The sequence below is a fragment of the Mustelus asterias genome, chromosome 11 (assembly GCF_964213995.1).
Source record: "Mustelus asterias chromosome 11, sMusAst1.hap1.1, whole genome shotgun sequence".
In the NCBI taxonomy this organism is placed as follows: Eukaryota; Metazoa; Chordata; class Chondrichthyes; order Carcharhiniformes; family Triakidae; genus Mustelus; species Mustelus asterias.
The window spans coordinates 99,555,674-99,574,355 of record NC_135811.1 but is presented as its reverse complement, the minus strand read 5'-3'; the positions used below and the strand labels follow the sequence as shown (position 1 = coordinate 99,574,355).

At 43.4% G+C, this 18,682-nt stretch overlaps 1 protein-coding gene across 10 annotated transcripts in view; it reads right to left on the bottom strand.

Moving 5' to 3' along the window:
* Positions 1-18,682, bottom strand: part of raraa (retinoic acid receptor, alpha a) — a 590,811-nt gene that overhangs the window by 338,948 nt on the left and 233,181 nt on the right. Inside the window, exon 2 of one of the 10 annotated variants that reach the window (XM_078224106.1) lies at positions 10,268-10,388. The exons of the other annotated variants lie outside the window; for them this stretch is intronic. The gene's annotated coding sequence lies outside the window, so the exon portion shown is untranslated. The remainder of the gene's footprint in view (positions 1-10,267; positions 10,389-18,682) is intronic. 10 annotated transcript variants of the gene reach the window in all.

Sequence of the window (18,682 nt, the reverse complement as noted above, 5' to 3'; positions counted from 1 at the left end):
CCCCTATGCTGAGGAAAAGACCTTGGCTATTCGCCATATATCTGTGCCCCCCCATGATTTTATAAACCTGTATGCATAAGGTCACCCTTCATCCTCCTATGCTCCAAGGAAAAAAGTCCCAGCCTATCCAGCCTCTCCTTATAATTCAAAACACTGAGCTCGAAGTAATTACAGGGGAGAAGGGGGAATATAGTGAAGAGCAGGAGATTGCAGGAATAGGCTAGCAGAATACCATAAAATCTTTGTGGACTATTCTGACTAAGGTCTTGATCATGTTTTTCCCACTGATTTTCTTGCTTCTTCTAACATTTTGTCAATTTGATTTTAATATGGTACAAGTGCCAAGAGCACCAGACACTGTCCAGCATCTCAGCCAAGTTTTGTTGGTCTTCTGTGAGCCTTAACAGTGCATACCAACTGGGTTTTAACCACATGGGCTTCACAACTGAGCCTGAGCCTGCTCGCATTCAGCGTCAACATTCAGGAACTTCAATCAGAGATCTCTGGATAATAAACAGGACTGAGAATTCTAGCCAGTCCTCTCAAAAATCAATAGCGCCAGTTGTAAACCCCAAGATGTCTGCCTGGTCTGAAAAGGCCAACTAATCCACTGGATAAACTCACTGTTTTGGACTTGCCACAATTCGAGTTTCGGCAATTCTTTGCATTGATTTTGAAAGCAACATACCAGAAGCCAGCCCCATCCCATTGAACTAATGACCGTTTCTGCTCTTTCCACTGGTTTATCTGCCTTTGAGGAGGCTCCAGGAATTAAGCTGATTCAGGTTAAAATAAAAAGTATTAACACGCTGCCCTTCTTACACTGGTTCATGGCTGATTGCGTTTTCAGCAACATCGCAATAAGTTTGAGCAGAAACTTGGGGGTATATAAAACACTTCAAAATGGGCATAATTTGGTCTGGAAAATAATAAAGGTTGGACCAGGAATAGACCATTCAGCCCCCTCAGTATGTCTGGCATTCGATTCAATGAGATTATGGTTTATCTATGCCTCAACTCTATTTAATTGCCTGTGCTCCATATCCTTTGATATCATTAGCTAACAAACATTTGTCAATCTGTCCTGAAAATTACATTTAACTCTAGCATCCACAGCCTTTGAGAAAGAGCTCCAGATTCCCATTAGCCTTTATTAGAAAAAGTACTTCCTGAACTGTAAAGCTCAACTGTTTATTTTTAAGGAAAACTCCTACCCCAACCCACCCTTTCACACCGGTTTAAAACATTGTTCAAACTTAGTAAAATAATCATACTGAATACTCAATATCCTGTTTATGCTGTGTACCACACATAAGTTAAATCAGAAATAAATTATGAACCATTGTGAAAGGATGAGGCTATCACAGAATCCCTACAATGCAGAAGGGGAGGCCATTCAGCCTATCAAGTCTGCACTGACACAACATCTTACCCAGGCCCACTGCCCCCGGGAGAATGTGCAAACTTCACACAGTCACCCAAGGCCAGAATTGAACCTGGGTTCCTGGTGCTGTGAGGCAGTAGTGCTAATCACTGTGACATCATAGAGCAAATTAGGCATCTTAAAACAAATTTAATGAATTAGCACTGGTGGTACAGACCTTTGTGGAACCACAGTGCATTTCAAGATTTTTGAGTGTGGAAGATTTTCCATTAAATAAAACGCATGAGTGGAAAATCATGCAAAAAAAATTGTCCATCATTCACCCCAATGTGTGCCTCAATGATTCAAAGTTCTTCACAATCACTACCAACTTGTAACATTTCTTGGCCTAGCCATCAGGTTATCTATTACAATAAAAGACTAAATATATACTAATCCACTGGCGTTTGATAAGGTTCACCATGGTAGGCTTCTGCAGAAAATGCAGATGTATGGGATTGGGGGTGATCTAGGAAATTGGATCAGGAATTGGCTAGCGGATAGGAAACAGAGGGTGGTGGTTGATAGTAAATATTCATCATGGAGTGCGGTTACAAGTGGTGTACCTCAGGGATCTGTTTTGGGGCCACTGCTGTTTGTAATATTTATTAATGATCTGGATGAGGGTATAGTTGGGTGGATTAGCAAATTTGCTGATGACACCAAAGTCGGTGGTGTGGTAGACAGTGAGGAAGGGTGTCGTAGTTTGCAGGAAGACTTAGACAGGTTGCAAAGTTGGGCCGAGAGGTGGCGGATGGAGTTTAATGCGGAGAAGTGTGAGGTAATTCACTTTGGTAGGAATAACAGATGTGTTGAGTATAGGGCTAACGGGAGGACTTTGAATAGTGTGGAGGAGCAGAGGGATCTAGGTGTATGTGTGCATAGATCCCTGAAAGTTGGGAATCAAGTAGATAAGGTTGTTAAGAAGGCATATGGTGTCTTGGCGTTTATTGGTAGGGGGATTGAATTTAGGAGTCGTAGCGTTATGTTGCAACTGCACACAACTCTGGTGCGGCCGCACTTGGAGTACTGTGTGCAGTTCTGGTCCCCACATTACAGGAAGGATGTGGAGGCTTTGGAGAGGGTGCAGAGGAGGTTTACCAGGATGTTGCCTGGTATGGAGGGGTGATCCTATGAGGAGAGGCTGAGGGATTTGGGATTGTTTTCGCTGGAAAGGCGGCGGCTAAGAGGGGATCTTATTGAAACATATAAGATGATTAGAGGTTTAGATAGGGTGGATAGTGATAGCCTTTTTCCTCTGATGGAGAAATCCAGCACGAGGGGGCATGGCTTTAAATTGAGGGGGGGTAGTTATAGAACCGATGTCAGGGGTAGGTTCTTTACCCAGAGGGTGGTGAGGGATTGGAATGCCCTGCCAGCATCAGTAGTAAATGCGCCTAGTTTGGGGGCGTTTAAGAGATCCGTAGATAGGTTCATGGACGAAAAGAAATTGGTTTAGGTTGGAGGGTCACAGTTTTTTTTTTTAACTGGTCGGTGCAACATCGTGGACCGAAGGGCCTGTTCTGCGCTGTTATGTTCTATGTTCTATACACGTTAACAGGATGTATTCGAAACACCTTGTTATCCTGGTCATGACCCTGCCTAGTGCATTCCTCATCCATGAATCTAATGGCTCTTGCAGAGACTCACAGTGGGTGAGGTCTGGCAGAACAGCTTGAAAACATGCTGGGACTGGGATAGACGGAAAAGGTCCCTCTGGGACGATGCAGAGGAGAAGGTGAGGTCTCACTATGTTAGGAACTCCACCTTCCCTAGTCTTAGGACTGACTGACCGCAGAAACTGCCCCCTTCGGATAATGGATCCAAATGAAGCAGATAAATGGTGGAGGCGTGAACACCCCTCCAAAAAAAAAATACCCGGAGGTCAAAGTTTCCATCAGATCGCTGAGACAGTGAACAAGACAACCATGCAAGGCGGTTTTTATATGCCTCTGGATGAATGTATGGTGCCTAGTTCAATCAATTAAAATGCTGCTATTCATAGATACATCACTGCAATAATACCAAATGACTACAAAGAGAGCAAACTTGTTCACAGTGTAATTCTCCAGAACCTTGGTATTTACTAAACTTGTTATGTACAGCTGCTAAATTCAACTGACAGCTAATGGCATTTTATTCCCCAAATTTGATTGCAGCGGTGGCTTGTAAGAGTAATTATAACTCTGTTCAGGAGTGACAGATTAAACCAGGTGCAGACTGCATTTACTTACAGTGCTAACCTGTCATTTTAATTCGGGTAGTTGCTGGTCCTAATAAATTAAATTAGAAACCTGTTAGTTTTGAAAGAGAGAACAAAAACAGCTGCTGAAGACAGACGGCTGGCAGTTTAATTAACACTGAGTGAAATGTTCAAAGTGGGCTTGCCTCTTTCCAAAACAGCACAGCTATGCACCTTGTCAGAAATTATTCTTCCTCAAGCTCAACCCATATATAAGCAACACCACGGTAATTAAAATCCCAATCTGCTACAATATTATGTCACAAAGCAGCATTTTAGCACAAACAAGCACATGATTTGAATCTTGTTATCCACATGCTTAACAATTAAAATGGCAAATTCATGGACCTCATCAAAATATACTTTCTAAAAGCGAGGTGGCACACTTTGCCCAGGCAGCATTTTTCATTAGTCTATTCACTCTCTCTTCCCTCTTTTATAAAGGCAGAACTCCCTGCTGGAGTCGGTTATGTGGGTGGAAAGCAACCTCCCGTTTGGGTGGGCATTCTTCATATGTGAGCCTTCAGTGAATGTTGATGAGTTACTTTGATGACAATGTGCATCACAACCATCTCCTCATCCAAACTCGACATATTTGCACTGATTTCAAAGACCAAAAGAGAGTGTTGCAATCAGAAGTCGAGCGCTGACTGAATGTTTCTTCCCTCACTCATGGCACTGAACCCAACTGTTGCATGCCTGCTGTTACCTGGGCTGGAGTTTGGTGATCTTGCTGGTGGCAAGCTTGGAGGCAGGAAGGGCATATGATTAGGTGGAATGGTGGTGGACTAGAACTCCTCTGCCAATTGATGCCATTAAGTAGCCAATTAATGCCCACTTAAGGCTCTCACCTCACCACTGCTGGGACTAACCCAACTCCAGGTGGGCCTGTCGCCAAGTGGTGTGAACGGCAGCTGAAGCTGTGCAGTAAGCTTGTCACCTCTTGGAGGTGTTGGGGGCCTCGATCAAAGACGCTCGGTGCTCGATTAAGGGACTGGATATTGGGAAGTGGGGATCACTGAGAGCCACCCACTGCCCTTGCTGCTGAGCCCCCCCCACTGCACCCTTTCCCACATGGCCACTACTCAGCAAAATTACTTACCTGTGGCCTAGATTGCTCTCCAACCCTGGGATTCTGGTGCCTGTCCTTCCAGCAGCAATCACCAGCCAGAGCTTTCTCAGGGGTGCTGCTGAGCACTACAGCTGCCAGCTTGTCATTAGCCAGCAACTCCCAAAATGCAGAACTTCAGCTCCCAGGGATCTTGATTTCTGGGAAAGGCCAACCACTGGCCTTGCCACTGCCTGATTGGTTTGTGGTTTAGTGGGTCCTGCTGAAAAGAGGAAGCACGAGTCTCTAACTAGCTCCCCAGCCTGCAGGCAAGAGCCCAAACTCCTTAGCAAGATCCTGCCCCTTAGCCAAAGTCAACTAACCAACAAAGACCAGGGAAGATGCTACAATTTACCTCGTTTAGTAGCAGTCAACTATGCACTGCCTTAAGCAGATCAACTGCTGGATGGTCTCTTGGTAATGTTTTGATTTATCCAATAATTATTATAGCATCTGCCACTCACTAAAGTACGCAATCTCCTTCCGTTTTACTTCAACCTTCCCATGCGCAGGTAGGCTTCTCATTATTCTGGGATCAGTATTCTGAGATCGGGCAGCACAGTGGTTAGCACTGCTGCCTCCCAGCGCCAGAGACCAGGCTTGTGTCACTGTCCGTGTGGAGTTTGCACATTCTTCCCGTGTCTGCATGGGTTTCCTCCGGGTACTCCGGTTTTGTCCCACAGTCCGAAAGACGTGCTGGTTAGGTGCATTGACCATGCTAAATTCTCCCTCAGTGTACTTGAACAGGCGCTGGAGTGTGGCGACTAGGGGATTTTCACAGTAACTTCATTGCAGTGTTAATGTAAGCCTACTTGTGACACTAATAAATAAACTTAAATATGCAGAGGAAACAAGTTACTGTAAGATTGTTGTCAATGCCTGGGGAAGCATATGCTGTAAGAAGTTTAACAACACCAGGTTAAAGTCCAACAGGTTTATTTGGTAGCAAAAGCCACACAAGCTTTCGGAGCCTTAAGCCCCTTCTTCAGGTGAGTGGGAATTCTGTTGTGGTTTAGTGGGCCCTGCTGAAAAGAGGAAGCACGGGTCTCATGACGAAGCATATGCTCGCAGGAATCAGGTCTTTAGGCAAGATGGGGGCAAACCTGGGGAAAAGTTTTTAACTATTTAAAACCCAACCAATTCTGATCTATAGTCCTCCCCAAGAAGTCCATGTATAGTTCCAAAGCTTTATACCAGAGCAAACCTGTGCTCTTGTCACACAGTGGACTGTCTAGACAAACAGGCAGCCACGACTTCTCTACAAGCTCTGTCGGTGATGCTCTGTGAGCAAAGAAACTTAATTATGATCTGATAAATCAAGCACGACTGACAACCCGGAAGCTTAGAAGAGTCAGACTATCAGTGTCATCTGAGGTTGTGATTTGGACTTTGGTCAGTGCAACACCATGTTGCACCATCAAGCTACCAATGTCAATGCGTTTTCAGGCCTACATATCGTGCAAATCTATCAAATGGTTAAAAACTAGAGTCACACCCATAAAACAGGAAGCAAAACTAACCACAGCAAAATGTGCACATTAATTCCTTTAGGGTTTGCAAGTGAAACTTCCCAACCCTTTTCAACTTCCTGCCTACTTGCACACAACAGTAGAAAGGAACTTTTAGCACTTGAATGATTACTTGACGCTGTTAAAAAGAATTCATGCTTAATTATTTCAAACACTTATCTAACGGTTTATTCTGACAGAATGTGGCCTGGAAGGAAGAGTCTGATTCTAAACCATCAGAACTAAGATTCCTGCCATCAGATCAGGATCCTGAAGTTCACATTTCATCTCTTTGCGGCAATAATCTTTTGTGGCCTAGAAAGGCTGGTCGATACAGTTCAAAATATTGCCATCTGATAACCAAACTGCATCTATTTGGGCAGAACTGTTCTATTGCTAAACTACTTTTGAACCATGCTAATCAGCATGTAGTAATGATCTAAATAAGAGTATTGAGCTTTCACCAGTGAGCATGGGTAAGAGCTACTGTTTACGGTTCATTTTTTGGCACTAATTTGCTAATGGGCCTTTCGGGGTAGATTTTCAACTTACTGCCCGGGTGTAAAAGTTTTATGTTTATACTTTTAAGTTTATTTATTAGTGTCACAATTAGGCTTACATTAAGCGGTGGGCGAGTGGAATCGGCTGCCGTCAGTGGTGGTGGAGGCGAACTCAATAGGGTCTTTTAAGAGACTCCTGGATGAGTACATGGAGCTTAATAGGATGGAGGGTTATGGGTAGGTAGGGATGTGTTCGGCACAACTTGTGGGCTGAAGGGCCTGTTTGTGCTGTAGTTTTTCTATGTTTAACACTGCAATGAAGTTACTGTGAAAATTCCCTAGTCGCCACACTCCGGCGCCTGTTCGGTACACTGAGGGAAAATGTATCCAATGTACCTAACCAGCACGTCTTTCAGACTGTGGGAGAAAACCAGAAGACCGGGGGGGAAACCCATGCAGACATGGGGAGAACCTGCAGACTCCGCACAGATAGTCACCCAAGCTGGGAATCAAACCCGGGTCCCTGGCGCTGTGAGGTAGCAGTGCTAATTAATCACTGTGCCGCCCATTGGCATTGTGGACCGGTCATCAATTTTAGCAAATATGCCAATCTTATTGCCATCAGTTTCCATGGACACGAACATCATGCGATTTCTATAACCAGTCACTGATCCAAAGTCTCATCATTTATGTTTCAGCGGTAACTTGAAAATCTACCCACATGAAGTCAGTACAAAACTATTAGTGTTGACAAAGTCGGTAGCACATGAACAAAATGAGTGGGTTTCATCTATATCTCAAACAACACTTGTATACCTGATGGTGATAAATGCCAAGTTGTTTGCTACTATAGGGTTTGAATCACAAACCAGGTTTCTTCAGTTTCAGCAGGTCAAATTGAAGCATCCCAGTCCATTTCCAAACAAGCCGGCAATGCAGTTTTTTCAGCTACAGGTTTATACCAGCATTCCCTAGCCAGGGCCAATGTAGCCCAGCAAAATTGTCACTGTTTATGAAGTTAGGTCAATGTGAAACATAGTTGAATGAGGCGGCTGCAGAAACTGTCCCCATCCCAATATAAATTCATACAACGTCAGGAGCAGTGGAGGGGGGGACTCCGCTGCATAAGTGTCAGCTTGGCTGTGTGTGCAACACCTTTGACTCAAAGTATTGGGATTAAGACTCCAAGACTTGCACATTGTCGCCTTCAGTCAAGCTTCCCATATTTAAATTGCAATGAAATTTCAGGAGCACAAGGGAAGAAAGTACCTGACCAAAATATTGCATGGACCTCTTTATACCATTGCTCTTCTCACTATAATATTCAAATTTGATGAAAGAGAAGGTACACATAGATATATTCGCACATGCGTATGTGTATGCTCATACACACAGACACACACACACACACTCACTCTATTGGAACCACAACATTTCCCTTTATACATCAATGGTCTAGATGTTGCTAAGTTTGCAGATGATACAAAGATAGGTGGAGGGACAGGTAGTATTGCGGAGGTGGGGAGGCTGCAGAGGACCTGGACAGGTTAGGGGAGTGGGCAAAGAAGTGGGAAAGCGTGAGGTTATGCGCTTTGGTAGGAAGAATAGAGGCATAAACTATTTTCTAAATGGGGAGAGAATTCAGAAATCGGAAGCGCAAAGGGACTTGGGAGTCCTAGTTCAGGATTCTCTTAAGGTTAACTTGCAATATTAGCATTCATTCCAGGAGGACGAGAATACAAAAGCAGGGATGTACTGCTGAGGCTTTATAAGGCTCTGGTCAGCCCACGTTTGGAATATTGAGAGTAATTTTGGGCTCCATATCCAAGGAAGGGTGCGCTGGCCTTGAGAGGGTTCAGAAGGGGTTCACAAGAATGATCCCGGGAATGAAAAGCTTGACGTATGAGGAGTGTTTGAGGACTCTCATGAGTCTGTACTCGATGGAGTTTAGAAGGATGAGGGGGGATCTCATTGAAATTTACAGAATACTGAAAGGCCTGGATAGAGTGGATGCGGGGAAGATGTTTCCATTAGTTGGAGAGACTAGGATCCGAGGGCACAGCCTCAGAGTAAAGGGATGACCCTTTAGAACTGAGATGAGAAGAAATTTCTTCAGCCAGAGGGTGGTGAATCTATGGAATTCATTGCTACAGAAGGCTATGGAGGCCAGGTCACTGGCTGTATTTAAAACAGAGATAGATAGGTTCTTAATTGGCAAGGGCAATCAAACGTTATGAGGAAAAGGCAGGAGAATGGGTTTGAGAAACTTATCAGCCATGATTGAATGGCGAAGCAGACTCGATGGGCCAAATGGCCTAAATCTGCTCCTATATCTTATAGTCCTATGGTCTAACTACCAAGGCAAGTTATGCAACCAGCTAACAGCAGCAGTGCCAGTACTGAAGAGTTTGAGACAGTACTTTTCTTTCGCCTCTGCCAGTTCATTATCCAAGGAAAGTTAGAAGGCAGAAGTCTTGTCTGGAACCTTGGAACTTGGCAAAACGATTAAAAAGGTGAGCTTCATTTCAAGCAGTTGGCAAACTTGCACGAGCTAAAGAGGAACGAAACATAAAGACTAGAATCCTACAGAATGTTTACAGAACAGAATAAGGAGTCTAACAATACCAGGTTAAAGTCCAACAGGTTTATTTGGTAGCAAAAGCCACTAGCTTTCGGAGCGCTGCTCCTTCGTCAGGTGAGTGGGAGTTCTGTTCACAAACAGGGCATATAAAGACACAAACTCAATTTACAGAATAATGAATAATGATTGGAATGCGAGTCTTTACAGCTAATCAAGTCTTAAAGGTACAGACAATGTGAGTGGAGAGAGCATTAGCACAGGTTAAAGAGATGTGTATTGTCTCCAGACAGGACAGCCAGTGAGACTTTGCAAGTCCAGGCAAGTTGTGGGAGTTACAGATAGTGTGGCATGAACCCAAGATCCCGGTTGAGGCCGTACAGAACAGAACAGAACAGAAGGGTGCAGAACACCCTTCCTTGGATATGGAGCCCAAAATTTCTCACAATATTCCAAATGTGGGCTGACCAGAGCCTTATTAAGCCTCAGCAGTACATCCCTGCTTTTGTATTCTTGTCCTCCCAGAATGAATGCTAATATTGCAAGTTAACCTTAAGAGAATCCTGAACTAGGACTCGCCAAGTCCCTTTGCGCTTCTGATTTCTGAATTATCTCCCCATATACAGAACAGAAGGCAGCCATACAGCCCATGTCTGTGCGAGGTCTCTAAAGGAGTCACTCCCCCCTGCTTACATTCTGTTTGTTTCTATAAAATGGATACAATACGATTACAGAACTGAGGCTCGGGTTGCCGGGCTCACCTATAAGGGACTGAAATATTAGTCGCAAAACTGAAAGGTTTTTGCTATCAGAGATGCTGTGATGTCTGAAGTAAAATAACTTTGCCAGCACAACTGAATGTTTGCTGCCTGAGGCACCCTCAGCAGTCAGTAGGCAGTGACACCTACCAGCATAACTGCAAGACTTCTGCCTTGAGGCATGCACAGCACTGTCAAAACAGTGGTATTCCGGTGCTCGAATTCATGGAGCTGGAAGCTGCTGAATTTATCAAGCGACTGCTACAAGGAGCTGTAATAAAAGCCGAAGGGAGGATAAAGGCATAATTATATTAATTTATTAAAAAGTAGTCTGATTTTTATGTTTACAGTAAAAGCCATCAAGAAATACAATATTTTGATCTTTTATTTTTCTCTGATTCTGGCTAAGATACATTTTGTAGGCTAACGAAACCCTCTAGTATCCCTCATCTCACATCTCGGCGGCACAGTGGTTAGCACTGATACTTCGCAGCGCCAGGGACCAGGGTTCAATCCCAGCAATGGGTCATTGTCTGTGTGGAGTTTGCACATTTTCCCCGAGTCTGCGTGGGCTTCCTCCAGGTGCTCCGGTTTCCTCCCACAGTCTAAAGATGTGCAGGTTAGGTTGACTGGCCACGCTAAATTGCTCTTTAGTGTCCCAAGATATGTAGGTTAGGGCGATTAGCAGGGTAAATATGTGGGATAGAGTCTGGGCAAGATGCTCTGTTGGTGCAGACTAGATGGACTGAATGGCCTCCTTATGCACTGTAGGGATCCCATGATTCTAAGCAGCCTTGACAGCCAACGTTTTATCACCTTCTTTAACCAGAGTTTTGGTCGTTAGCACCCTTGCACAGTCAGAAGGCTGTGATTTCAAGACCCACTCTAGAGATGTGAGCAGAGAATCAAGGCTGACACGCCAGTGCAGTTCTGAGGGAGCAGATGTCGCGTCTTTCAGATCTGAATTTTCAAGTGGAAGGCAAAAATCCCAAGGCACAATTCAAGGAAGAGTAGGGGTGTTCTCCTGGTGCCTTGACCAGTATATAACCCTCAAACAACAACTATTAAAGAGACAGATTATCTAGTCATGCAGCTTACCACTGTTTATGGGGCCTTGCTGCGTGCAAATTGGTTGCCGTGCTTCCTACATTACAACAGTGAATGATTTCAGAAGTACGTCAATGGCTGCTTTGGGATGTCCTACAGTCGTAAAAGACACTATACCAGACCACCTATCATTTTACAGATTGAAACAGACAAGGCTCTCAGGGGGTTAGACAGGGTGGTTGCTGAGAGGATCATCATAGAAACCCTACAGTCCATCGAGTCTGCACCGACCACAATCCCACCCAGGCCCTACTCCCATATCCCTACATATTTTACCCACTAATCCCTCTAATCTACGCATCCCAGGACACTAAGGGGCAATTTTAGCATAGCCAATCAACCTAACCCGCACATCTTTGGACTGTGGGAGGAAACCGGAGCACCCGGAGGAAACCCACTCAGACACGAGGAGAATGTGCAAAGTCCACACAGACAGTGACCCAAGCCGGGAATCGAACCCAGGTCCCTGGAGCTGTGAAGCAGCAGTGCTAACCACTGTGCTACCGTGCCGCCCCGGATTTTTCCCCTCCCCGGATAATCCAAACAGGCGCCGGAGTGTGGCGACTAGAGGAATTTCACAGTAACTTCATTGCAGTGTTAATGTAAGCTTTACTTGTGACTAATGAATAAAATAAATAATAACAAACTTAGAAGAGAAGGAATTTCTTCTCTCAGCATTGCTAGTGACTGGAATTCTTCTTCCCAGTGAACAGAGGAGGCTGGGTCGTTGAATATATTCAAGGCTGAGTTAGACAGACTTTTGATTGACAAGGGAGTTGCGGGTTATTGTGTGGGCAGGTAGGAAAATGGAGTTTACGCTACAATTAGATCAGACATGATTTAATTGAATGGTGGAGCAGACTCGAGAGGCTAAATGGCCTATTCCTCCCTCCTATATCTTGTGTTCTTATATGAATGCACATCTTTCTTTTCCTTCATATGTGACCTCACGGCATGAACCCAATCCTATCCTCACCCTATATTCATGTTGCAGCAGGAGATGTTAGTGGCAATCAGCAGCAGGGATCTGCAGTAACTTTCCTCTCCATAGCGAGGAGTACAGAGGCCAAGTGTAACATCTGTAAAGGTTGCTCCCACTGAAACCTGTTAAACTCAGCAAAAGACCCAAGAATCAAAACATCTCTTTTCTGGTCTCCACATTTCAAAGAAAAGCTAAACAACAACAAAAAGTAAAATGATTGGAAAGTTGTATGTAAGGAAACTCAAATTTTTTATCTGCTGCTTAATGTCGATGCAAATGTATAAACGAAACAAGGAACGGGGAAGTTGTAGTTTTCACAATGGAAATGCCAAGTATCAGGGTATTTTGAGAGTTGAATTGCTGAACCGTGCAGAAATACTAACACTGGCATTCTGTCAGGCTACCCACATACAACAGTGACTGTTCAGCCCATGCCTGGAACATTCTCTGTTTGTGAATATCTTTTCTCGTTTAAAGCAGTTTTCGTGTCCATCAACATTTTTCTCATTAAACCCATCTCAGTTTCTGCTTCTCACTCTAACCACAGTGCAGGCACTTGGGGTGGGGGGTGGGGGGGGAAGAGAGAGAGAGAGAGAGGGTGCAGGCAAGCAGTTACTCTGAAAGCAATTTTGTTATTCAGTGCACTCTCTGACCCCATCAACACAAGTGTGCTGAAGATTACAATTTTTGGCATATTCTGGAAATACTCAGCTTCAGAAATACTTGTTTTTTTGGAATCTCTCCCATTGCACTTCATATATTTTGTCGATAAGTTTATCGCAAAAAAAAAGAATTTGAAAGTTGAAAGCTTTTCAGGATTTACAGAGAAGATAGTAAAATTTTGGCAAATTAACAGACATGCCTTAAGGTTAAATATAAGTGGAATTTGGGACAATAAATGGTAAATTTAATAAATATTTCCTTTTCTTCCCATTTTTCTCCTCCTCTGTTCAAAGTACTAACATTTTGCTGGGATACAGTTCCCCAGGTTATAGTTTCCCTCCAGTCCCTCACCCAAGTAGCCATTATTCATATGTGAGTCTTGATGGTAAATGTTGGTGTGATATTCAATCATAGAAGCTGAACAATGGCCTCATGTCTCAGTATGTCCTTCACATCAGTCACTGGACAATGGTTAGGTGCCATAACTCAGGCTGACATTTCCCCTTTCCCCAGCTTAGATGTAATGAGCACTCAGACTACAATAAATTAATCCGGTACAGACTGAAATCAAATCTCAGATCTTCGGATCAGCATGGTTTAACACTATTTTTGATTTGATTTGATTTATTATTGTCACATGTATTAGTATAGAGTGAGAAGTCTTGTTTCTTGCGCGCTATACAGACAAAGCATACCGCACATAGCGAAGAAAAGGAGAGGGTGCAGAATGTAGTGTTACAGTCATAGCTAGGGTGCAGAGAAAGATCAACAGAATATGAATAGGTCCATTCAAAGCACTACATCAGGCAATGACATTTACTCTCTACTAAACCATTCGTGTGTCAAAATGAGAAGTTTCTATTGGATGTAAAACGTTCAGTTTTTAAACAACAGAAACGCCTAAAGAGTCAACGTTGCGCACTCAGTGGTGTTGTCATTCTGGTTCGTGAATATCCAAAGTATAGCATGGCCCCATGATGTGCTCACTTTACAAAATCAACAGTCAATCTGGCACCATAATTTAATGCATGGCAATCATCACATTAAATGAAATTCCACCTACAAGACCCAGCTCACGATGAAGCCAAAAAACAAGGAATTGGGTTCCTCCCGCTGACAACTGGTAAAAACGGAACGCAATGACTTCATTCTTTTTTTCCCTTCTCTGGAAAAAACCAAAGCAAAGCAGGATACGATTCCAGACAGCAAACAGCATTCAATACTTGTCTATCTGAGCCTCGACAGTGAATTTCAGCAAGCTATTTTTGTGTAGAGGTCATATCGAACCCCTATTGAGCATATCCCTTGGCAAGATATTGGAGAGAGCAAGATGGCCATTACCTCTAAGTCATATACCATCCTGGCTTGGGCATATATTGGTGTTCCTTGTTTGTGGTTGAGTAACTATACATAGGAATGCCTTCACCTTCATGGAGTGCAGCAGAGGAAGGAGAAAAACCTACCACTGTCTTCTCAAGGGAAATTAGGAATGGGCAATAAATGTTGCCCTTGCCAGCAACATCCATGTCCCAAATAACCAAACTCGGTGTAGTACCATCATTGCCAGATCTCAGGTTCATGAGTTAACTCAGGACAGAACAGAGATTGAACCCGCATTTCTTTTGGTCTCCACACAATGCACACAATTTACAGAGTCATCTAGAGATTTGACTAAAAATATTTGAGAGTGTTCATAGGAGAGCAATCACATAACAATGCTCCTGGCAACTGAGGACTGTAAGGCAAAAAATGCATTTCAACAAAATTCAAGTTTTCAGAGACATTGTCCAAGTCAATAAATAGTCTTGTGCATTGAGCTTTATTTATCTTAAATCATGATCCTATTTTACTGCCTACAATACAGGTGACAACAACTTGCCATTTCTTTGCACTAAGGTATTTTTAAGAATAAAACTTGGCTTTGTATGTAACTCACTGTTAACACTCAAACTTCTTAAACCAAGCCAAACTTCCTCTGTCGGAATTCCCATCAGCATAGATGTTGCAGCATTTCAATGCAATAAATAAGAGCTGCTCGAATATAGAACATAACAGAGCAGTACAGGCCCTTCGGCCCTCGATGTTGCGCTGACCAGTGAAACCAATCTAAAGCCCATCTAACCTACACTATTCCAATATCATCGATATGTTTATCCAATGACCATTTAAATGCCCTCAATGTTGGCGAGTCCACTACTGCTGCAGGCAGGGCATTCCACGCCCTTACTACTGAGTGAAGAACCTATCTCTGACATCTGTCCTATATCTATCACCCCTCAATTTAAAGCTATTCACATTTGTGAACAGAACTCCCACTCACCTGACGAAGGGGCAGTGCTCCGAAAGCTAGTGGATTTTGCGACCAAATAAACCTGTTGGACTTTAACCTGGTGATGTGAGACTTCTTACAGTATTAAATTATGTCAGACGTACAGACTTGCAGCTATATGGTGCCTTTCACATAGTCAGGGCATTTTAAAGGGCTTTCAGAGCTGATTATCTATTTTTTTGCCTTGTGGTCAGTGTTATTTTATAGGCAAACACAGTAAACAAATAAAACAAGAGCGCTTGGATTTATGCAGCAGTTTTCATGGCCTCAGGATGTCTCAAGATGCTTTACATTGCAACCAATAAAGTATTTCTGATGTGCCATCGCTGTTGTAATGTACACAGTTAATTTGCACACAGCAATCTTCAAGAAATGAAGAGTGATCTGATCATCTGTCGTGTGTATTGATTGAGAGTTAAGTGTTGGCCAGAACATTTTCGAATAGATTGGGACTCCAGCTTTGTGCTAAACTTTGCAGATAGGTGGAGGTCTAAACATTTCACCCTCAGCCGAAAATTAATTGGATGAAAAATATAGGACACTAATCCCCCAACATTATTCCTTCGCATGCATTCTGCAAATGTCATTTCACAATCTCAGCAAGATTGAAATCATAATACTTGCATGCAGCACATGATCATCTCAGGTATTTTTACGTCACTGCTGAGGCTCCAGGAGAACACCGCTAAAAATAAAATCCTTGTGAAGCTCCCATCGCAGCTCTCCACTTTCACGTCCCATGGGCCTCCAGAACCCCATCAGGACAATAGAAAGAGGCATTTGTTTTCTGTAGCGTCAGCCTTCATTCTTGGCACCCGTAAATGGTTATGCCCAAAGCACAGAGTTCAGTTGTTTTGCATCAGTCTTTCACAGTTGGTGGGGGTACTGGTCGCCTGAGCATTCTTATCAGTGCAAAAGTGCCTTAGGTTTCTTTCAAAGGGATTACTCAACTCAGCTTTTAACTGCTTTTGATAGCAGTCTGTTCTAAAAATCTATTACAGGAAAAAGCACATGTCTTCTAATCTTATATTGTTTGAGTCTTATTAATTTTGTTGCTTTGCCCTCCTGCAAACATTAAAACTAAAATTTGTAGAAAATTGACAACTATAAGATGTCCTGAAATGCTTAATCTACACAAGTTTAAGGCCGGAATTTTATCGGCATGCCCGTCCCGATTCCAGGGGGTGGGCGAGACTTGGAGAACGGCATTCTCCGTTGGCCTCGGGCGGGATTGAACGAATCTTGGGCGGATGTGCTGGTAAAATTCCACCCTAAGTTTAGTTAATGTTGTAATGTAGGAATCTAGCAGCCAATTGGAACACAGCAAGCTCCCAAAAGCGAGCAATCTGATTAAGAACAGATAAACTGTTTTTGAGATGTTAATCGAAGAATAAATATTGACTAGGACAGTGGGACATCTAAATGATGCCGTGGGTCTTTTACATCCACCTGAGAGGACAGGGGGGAGCTTAGTTTAACTTGTTAAAGGCAGCACCTTCAACAGCACAGCACTCCCTCAATTTGGGCTGGAGTGTCAGTTTTGAACTTGGAGTTGGACTTGAACCCACAACCTTCTGACTCAGACGCGACAGTGCTGCCAACTGAGTCACAAGTGACACACAACTTAAATTCAATAATCTACACTTCCAGCATCTTAAAGTACTTGATGGCGTACCGCTCAAATCCATTTTCAAATCAAAGCACTAACTACATACTGTGTATATAAAGAACAAATACTTGTACTGCGACAGTTTTGAAAGTCTCAAAAGCACTGCACACAATGAATTACTTCTGGAATGAACTGAAAGAATGTTCAGCTCAATCTCTTAATCATAGCCTGTGATCCAATGTGCCTCTTTGGCTATTTGCTCAAATTAAACCTAACAGTGCACAATCTCATGTGATGGTTTAGCCTCAAGCTGAGCGTCAAGCTCCACATCCAGTCCATTATCAAAACATCTATCTTATCTACCAATTTTTACTGTCACGTCAATCCCTGCAATCTAATGATTGATTCCTGATAATTAGACATGATTCTGGATTAAATCTAACCATCTCCCATGACATGTAATGGCATTGTCATCTCCAAATCTTCCACTATAAACATCCTGGGGTAGGGGTTACCATTGATCTGAAAGTTAACTGGCTCAGCCAGAGAAATAGTGTGCCTACAAGAGCAAATCAGAGGCTGGAAATTCTGAGGCAAGTAACTCACCTCCTGACTCCCCAAAGCCGGTCCACCATCAGTGGTGCCACGGTGGCACAGCGGTTAGCAATGCTGCGTCACAGCGCCAGGGACCCGGGTTCGATTCCCGGCTTGGGTCACTGTCTCCACTGTGTGGAGTCTGCACATTCTCCCCGTGTCTGCATGGGTTTCCTCCAGGTGCTCCAGTTTCCTTCCACAGTCCAAAGATGTGCAGGTTGGATTGACTGACCGTGCTAAATTTCCCCTTAGTGTCAGGGGGAATAGCAGGGTAGATACATGGGGTTACGGGGATAGAGTCTGGGTGGTATTGTTGTCGGTGCAGGCTTGATGGGCCGAACGGCCTCCTTCTGCACTGTAGGGATTCTATGGTTCTATGAAAACCACACACCTGACTCGGAACTATACTGCTATTCCTTCACTGGAGGTAGGTCAAAGATCTGGAATTCCCTTCCTAAAAGCACAATACCTACACTGGGTAGCTTCCTGCAGTTCAAGAAGGTGGTTCATCATCACATTCTCAAGGGCAATTGGGGATGGGTAACAAATGGTAGCCTTCCCAACCATGTTTACATGTGATGAAAATATTTTTAAAACTATGATATTTGTTTTGTTAATGCACTGTCATATATGCACATATAATTATATATGTATAGCTAACCACAAAGTAGTCTTGCGTATCTTCTTGCCAGTTACTGTAAATACTTCTTCCAGTCAAAGTATAATTCACTTATTTAACGTCTTGAGCTGCATGAGCTCACTCCCCTGCTGAGAATTATGAGTAAATCTATAACTGGGGGATCTCAGTTCCTGTTTAAAGTTCTGCTGTTAATTGAGTGGCCATTGTTCAACTGTGAGCCTTCCCAATTAATCTCAATGAGAATTAATTCTGTTCTGACCTAACATCTACTCACATGGGTGCCTCCAGCAGAGAGTTTTGAATAAAACCACGGAGTGAGAACTCTGGCCAATCTTCCCCTTCCCGAGACCAAATGTGGCACTTGAGATTGGTTAACTCAGAATAAAATGAAATCACGTCTGGCACCTTTGTGCTTTGCTTTGAATGCATCTGTTCCATTCTACATAAACTCTCTAATCCACATCACAGCAATTCCTACCTCTTTTACTGACGATCCAGTCTTCACGACCGAAGAAGTTCAATGAGTACTCTCCTATCTCAAGGCTTCAGTTCTACAGAAGTTACATGAATGGGAAATTTGTAAAACGTCCAGATTTGTTAACATTATGGCAGAAATGGGGAAGGAAACCGGTCGCAATAGA